This window comes from Pseudochaenichthys georgianus, chromosome 5, assembly GCF_902827115.2.
Source record: "Pseudochaenichthys georgianus chromosome 5, fPseGeo1.2, whole genome shotgun sequence".
Taxonomy (NCBI): domain Eukaryota; kingdom Metazoa; phylum Chordata; class Actinopteri; order Perciformes; family Channichthyidae; genus Pseudochaenichthys; species Pseudochaenichthys georgianus.
This window is the reverse complement of record NC_047507.1, coordinates 17,339,455-17,345,933: the sequence shown is the minus strand read 5'-3', so window position 1 is coordinate 17,345,933 and position 6,479 is coordinate 17,339,455. Positions and strand designations below refer to the sequence as shown.

The 6,479-nt window shown below is 50.6% G+C and overlaps 1 non-coding gene across 1 annotated transcript; it reads left to right on the top strand.

Moving 5' to 3' along the window:
• Positions 1-5,956: 5,956 nt before the first annotated feature.
• On the top strand, positions 5,957-6,028 carry trnaa-ugc (transfer RNA alanine (anticodon UGC)). The gene has a single exon. It is a non-coding gene; the product is annotated as a tRNA-Ala (tRNA).
• The last annotated feature ends 451 nt before the right edge of the window (positions 6,029-6,479 follow it).

Here is a 6,479-nt window from a genome sequence, read left to right as displayed (position 1 = left end):
ATCATCATACGGCTTGGGGAGTGTGCTTCTGCAGAAATGGGAAGACGATTGGAGACCGGTAGCCTATATGTCACGTTCTCTCACACAGACGGAGCAGAGATATGCACAGGTAGAAAAGGAAGCTTTAGGCTTAACCTGGGCTTCTGAAAGGTTTCGCAACTTTCTCTTCGTTAGACACTTTGAGCTGGAAACGGATCATAAACCTCTACTGAGTCTCCTGGGGTCTCAGGCATTGGATGCACTTCCCCCACGGATTCAACGTTTGCGGATGCGCCTGATGCGTTATTCCTACTCAATCACACATGTGCCAGGGAAAAGCCTGTGGACGGCTGATACACTGTCACATGCACCAGATGAAAATAAGTTCCTCGAGAGCACGAATATCTATGTGGACATGATTATCGATGGTTTGCCAGCAAGCACGGCTTACCTGGAAGAGCTAAAAGAGCAGTTGGCAAAGGACAGTGTGTGCGGAAGAGTGATGCAGCTGTGTGAAGAGAAATGGCCAGCACACAGCAACAGTGAACCAGCCATAAAGTTATACTGGGCGGATCAAGTGTTCATAACTGTAAAGGACGGACTACTGTTAAAGGGGGACAGACTCGTCATCCCCGCAACAATGAGAAATGATGTGCTCGCCAGACTACATGAAGGTCACCAGGGAGTGGTGAAGTGTAGGGAGCGTGCCCGACAGTCTGTATGGTGGCCATGGCTAAGTCATCAGCTGAATGAGTTGGTTCTCAACTGCCGGACCTGCAGCAAGGAGAGACAGAACCCCAAAGAGCCGCTGATGCCAACACAATACCCAGGCCGACCATGGCAGAAACTGGGTGCCGACTTGTTTATGCTGGGAAGCAAGTCATATCTGCTGGTAGTGGATTATGCATCAAGGTATGTGGAAATGGCTTTTCTGACACCCACAAGATCAACAGATGTAATCCACCATCTCAAATCCATCTTTGCACAACATGCTATCCCTGAGACGCTGGTCACAGACAACGGGCCGCAGTTCTCGGGAAGGGCATTTGAAGAGTTTGCAGAGTCGTATGGATTTAAACACGTCACCAGCAGCATGAAATATCCACAGAGGTGAGTAAGAACGTGCTGTAAAGACTGTAAAGAGTCTCCTTAAGAAAGCAGCAGACCAATATTTGGCTCTGCTGGCTTACAGAACCACCCCATTACAAAACGGGTATAGCCCTGCGCAACTTCTCATGGGGAGGAGGCTTGGCACGATGGTGCCAACATTACCAGCGCTGCTGGATCCTGCTCTTCCCGACAGCGAGGCTGTAGTTCTGCGAGAAAGAGAGAGGAGAATAAAGGATGCACAGAGGTACAACCTGCGTCATCGAGTGAGAAGTCTTGAGAGGCTTTCACCGGGAAAAGAGGTTTGGGTCACGGATCAGAAGGCGAGTGGAACGGTTATGGGAAGTCACAACACGCCGCATTCCTACATTCTTGAGGGACCTCATGGGACAATCCGGCGTAATCGCCATCATCTCATCCCCATGTACTCCTCGTCAGAGCAGAGCGGCAGGGATGCAGCTGAGCAGCATTCAGGAGGTGTTCCAGAGCAGCGTATTGCAGAACCTCCGGAGCCCGGTGCTCAAGATCTGCCACCTACCCCGAGAACCAGGTCTGGGAGAGCCGTGGTGAGACCGGCTATGTTGGACTTGTAAACAAACCAGAAGCCAAAGAGATATTATAGAGAGTTGTATAAGAGAGTAACAAAAAACTATAGGTTACTTACGTAACCCCAGCCCTCAGAGTAACATGAAGTAACATCTCCCTTTTTATGAATCAATGGGTAGACTGCCATTGACTCCACAGACCTTAGAGGATTATTCTGCCTCCTATCTGAACCAGATATAAAATAACAGTTAACTCCAGACCTTCATGAACTAAATGTAACCTTATGATATTTTGTGTATTACACAACATTAATAATAACCAGTTCTCATTCATAACACTCCGTTCGATGTCTCACTATGGGATGCGCCTCATCGCGGAGCAAACAGAAGCATCAATCTCATTACGCCAATCCTGATTGGCTGGTGATCTTGACGTCAGCGTCAGGGGAAATCACCCCCTATAAGTAGCTTGCGCCACAACGCATGCGTCATTCAAAATAAGCACCTCTTCTCGCTTCACCATAGCAAGGAGGGCCGTCTGGTGAGACATCTCACTTCATGTTACTCTGAGGACTGGGGTTACGTAAGTAACCTATAGTTCTCATTCATAACACTCCGTTCAATGTCTCACTATGGGATATTGTAGCTCCCGTATTGCCAGACGAGCTTATCTCGAAAATCACCAAACCGACCAGAACTTTAACAGGTAGGGCTCCGACTCAACCAGGTGCCCAGCACTGCTTGAGTCAAAACTGGGAGTAGAACGTCCAGACTGTTAAAAGGCGGACAAAAGTGAGCGGCGAGGACCAACTCGCCGCTTGCACCAATGTCTTGGATGGGAGACATCCTGGACAGAGCCCAGGATGCAGCCAGACCCTGAGTCCAGAGAACTCGCGAACCCGAGGGTGCCTGCGAGCTCTGACTTGTACGGGCCCCAAAGCAATTGCCTCCACAATCCAGTGGGAGAGCCGTTGCTTAGTAACAGGCTTGCCCTTGTGAGGGTTAGCCCAGGACACGAAGAGTTGGTCATTAAGACGAAGCTCCTTTGATCTGTCCATATATGTGTGTAAAGCCCGGACTGGACACAACAGATCCTGCTGCTGCTCCCCGGAGGAAACCAGCGGCGGAGGAAATGCCTCAATGTCAATTGGGGTACACGAACCAACCACCCTTGGTGTAAAGGCAGGGTTGGGCTTCAACAACACTCGTTTGCCCTGGGGCGAACTGAGTGCATGAAGGATGTACAGACAATGCATGAATATCACTGACCCGCTTGGCGGATGCCAGGGCCAGTAACAGCACTGTCTTGAGTGACAGATGTTTCATGTCAGCTCCTTCCAGGGGTTCAAATGGGGTCATTCTGAGCCCATTTAAAACCACTACCACTCGGGGTGGGCTGCGACCTCTGCTTGTCCGGTGCTTTAAACCGAGCAGAGTTCGAGACAGCTTGGGTGAAGGACTGCTGCTGCGAAGGCAGCAGCTGGACCCTTTTAGGCAAATGTCCGTGACCGCTGCCATCTCGTCCAGAGTGGCTGCTCCCGGGCTACCCGACGGGTCCTCGCAGAGCTCCGCTTGGTAGGCGGTTAGCAGCGAGGACACGTTCAGGGCCCTAGCGGACAGCGCTGCCGCTTTGTAAGACTTTTCAGTCATTGAAGACTGAAAGCGGTCCGACTTTGCTGGCAGCGTGGGGTTCCTGCTTGGTGACGGGTCCACCTTCGGTAGAAGGTGGGCCGCTACCAGCGGTTCCATGGGCGGTATGCGGAGCAGGCCGAGTCTCTCCATCCCGTCACAGTCTAGGGAGGAGGCACCCTGGATTGGGACCTTGTTGCTGAAGGGCCGGTCTCTCCACGAGACCGACACTTTTCATCCAACATTTCCGGGAAGACCGGGAAGAGTTGCCTCTTTTTGCCCGCTACTTGGGGAAGGTGTTTCCCCTCGTAGCGGGACCTGGAGGTCTCCTTGGCCATTTCAGGCCACGGAACGTTGAGTCTGACCGCAGCGCGTTTGCACACGGCCTGCAGGTCCATGCTCAGACCGGGCGAAGCTGGTGTGCTATCGCCCGGGAGAGCAGCCCTCGCTCCAGGCTTTGCAGCCTGGGCCGATGACATGAAGGTGTCCTCTTCATCCGACTCGGACAGGAGGAACGCCAGGGCGTCCTCCTCTTCATCCTCCTCGTAGTCCAGCTCGAGGACATCTTCCGCGGGTGAGACCATGGTGAGGTCTAACCGGGAGCCCCAGCTTGGTAAAGCGCGGGAATCCGTTCCCGCGTGTCTTGTCGTCACCGGGTCCCGGCCTGCCAGGGCGCGGGATTCCGGTTCTGTGGCCATAGCGGATAATGAGCCCCAGACCGACACAGAGAGGGGTTCACTCTCTGTGGCGGACGCCCCCGTGTCTTGACTGCCGGTCGGCGGGTCCATGGACATGGGGGGGGTCCTGTTCCGACAGGCTAGCTTGTCTTGCTAACCGTCGGCGGAGGCTCTTAACGGTGAAGCGGACACAATGTCCGCATGAGCCGGGGTTGTCGATAGCGCCTCGGTCGTGTTCCAGCCCGAGGCAGAACGAACAGACCTGGTGTGTGTCTGTGCCCGAGATCTTCAACCCGCAGCCGCAGAGTCGAGCCACCGAGTCCCTGACTCCTCTGGTGTGAGGGAGAGGGGTGTCCATCCTGGTCGCCTCGTGGCGTGGAGAGGGCCCGCTCTCAACAGGTGGGACGGGAGAAAAAGGTATTACCACCTTGTCCTTAATCCGGAGAAAAAAGACAGTGTGGGTCTTTTATTCCCGGAGAATACTGACTGGTGTGGCAGTATGCTCCTTTTTAATCCTTTTCCCCTCCGTGGAGAAGAGAAAAGAAAAACTTCCTCGCTACCGTGGTGTCGGTAGAGAGGGAGCGAGCTAGCAACAGGTGTGCTGCTAGCTTGAAAAATCGGACCTACCTTACTTTCTCGGGTAAGAGAAGGGCGAGGTCGATTTTTAAAATACTAACAGCGTTAGTACTACCGTCTTCCTGCGAAGCAGAAGGAGTAGCTGGCGAGCGCCCGTCGACCGAAATGGGTATTTGGGTTCAGTCTGTGGACAGTGAAGTTTGCCCGGCTACTGTAGAGATGTGCTCTGAAGCGAGAAGAGGTGTTTGAATGACGCATGCGTTGTGGCGCAAGCTACTTATAGGGGGTGATTTCCCCTGACGCTGATGTCAAGATCACCAGCCAATCAGGATTGGCGTAATGAGATTGATGCTTCTGTTTGCTCCGCGATGAGGCGCATCCCATAGTGAGACATCGAACGGAGTGTTATGAATGAGAACTGGTTATTATTAATGTTGTGTAATACACAAAATATCATAAGGTTACATTTAGTTCATGAAGGTCTGGAGTTAACTGTTATTTTATATCTGGTTCAGATAGGAGGCAGAATAATCATCTAAGGTCTGTGGAGTCAATGGCAGTCTACCCATTGATTCATAAAAAGGGAGATGTGGTGTTATTGTATATGTGTGTGTGTGTGTGTGTGTGTGTGTGTGTGTGTGTGTGTGTGTGTGTGTGTGTGTGTGTGTGTGTGTGTGTGTGTGTGTGTGTGTGTGTGTGTGTGTGTGTGTGTGTGTGTGTGTGTGTGTGTGTGTGTGTGTGTGTGTGTGTGTGTGTGTGTGTGTGTGTGTGTGTGTGTGTGTGTGTGTGTGTGTGTGTGTGTGTGTGTGTTAGCCAATAGGAGTGAAGCCTTACGGGCACGGTTCAGTGACGTCATAGGCAGACGACATGTCATGGTAACGGAGCATGTGAGCTAGGTGTGTGCTAGCATGTGGGCTACCAATAAAGAGACACGTAATTGTGACAGTTGGACTCACATGTATTATTGAATAACACGACAAAAAGCATATATAAAAACATTAAAACTAAATAAAAATACATATTCACAAAGCAGACAGATAGCAACAGGTCAAGGCACATGTGTACAAACAGAGCCTTGTAAAGTGCAGATTGTGTCAGTGTTGACATAGCTGATTTTCCACTAAGCATGTTTTTAAATCAGACTTGAATAAACTGCAGGTGTTTTGTTCTCTAATCGTTACTGGGATTGAGTTCCACTGTTGTACAGCTTTAAAAGAAAATGAAGATTGGCTGAATAAACTCTTCCTTAATCGAACAACGCAATCTCCTCTTGTTGCAGCTCTTGTTGACCTAGTGTGCGTATGGTGATAAAATGTCAGAGCGGAGGTGAGGTAAGTTGACTGACTTGACTTTGAAAACTAAAATATATGTTTTTCTAATATTGACGTCTAATATTTGAGTAAATGTGTGTTGTTATCTGTAACGTTCTTGTTGGTTGCAACTGGGGATGTAGCTCAGTGGTAGAGCGCATGCTTTGCATGTATGAGGCCCCGGGTACAATCCCCGGCATCTCCACTCGTTTTGAAGTGGTTCAATCCGATGGTATTTGGTTTGGGAACCGGTACAAGTCCCAAATGCAGAACAAATCATTATCACCACAGACCTGTGACAGTGATAACTATGGAAACCTGTTTGCGCCACTGGAAAAAAAAATCAAAAATCCTGTAAGTCAATATATTGACTTAGCTATCTCAATATATTGACTTACGGCCCGTCCACACAGCAGCGTGCGTTGAAGCTTGCCGGCGGGCGTGTCTGAAACTCGACCAACAACCAATCACATGAATCTCCCGCCCCTGACACACAAGCAGTGGTTTGATTGGCTAGAGCTTGTACTGGCATATGATTCGATTGGCTGACGCTTCTGCCGAGGCTTCAAAAGTTGAACATTGCTCAACTTTTGCAGCGAGCCATGCCAGCAAAGCTCCGCGTCGCTTCCCACTAGTGCTGTGTACCGGTACTGGAC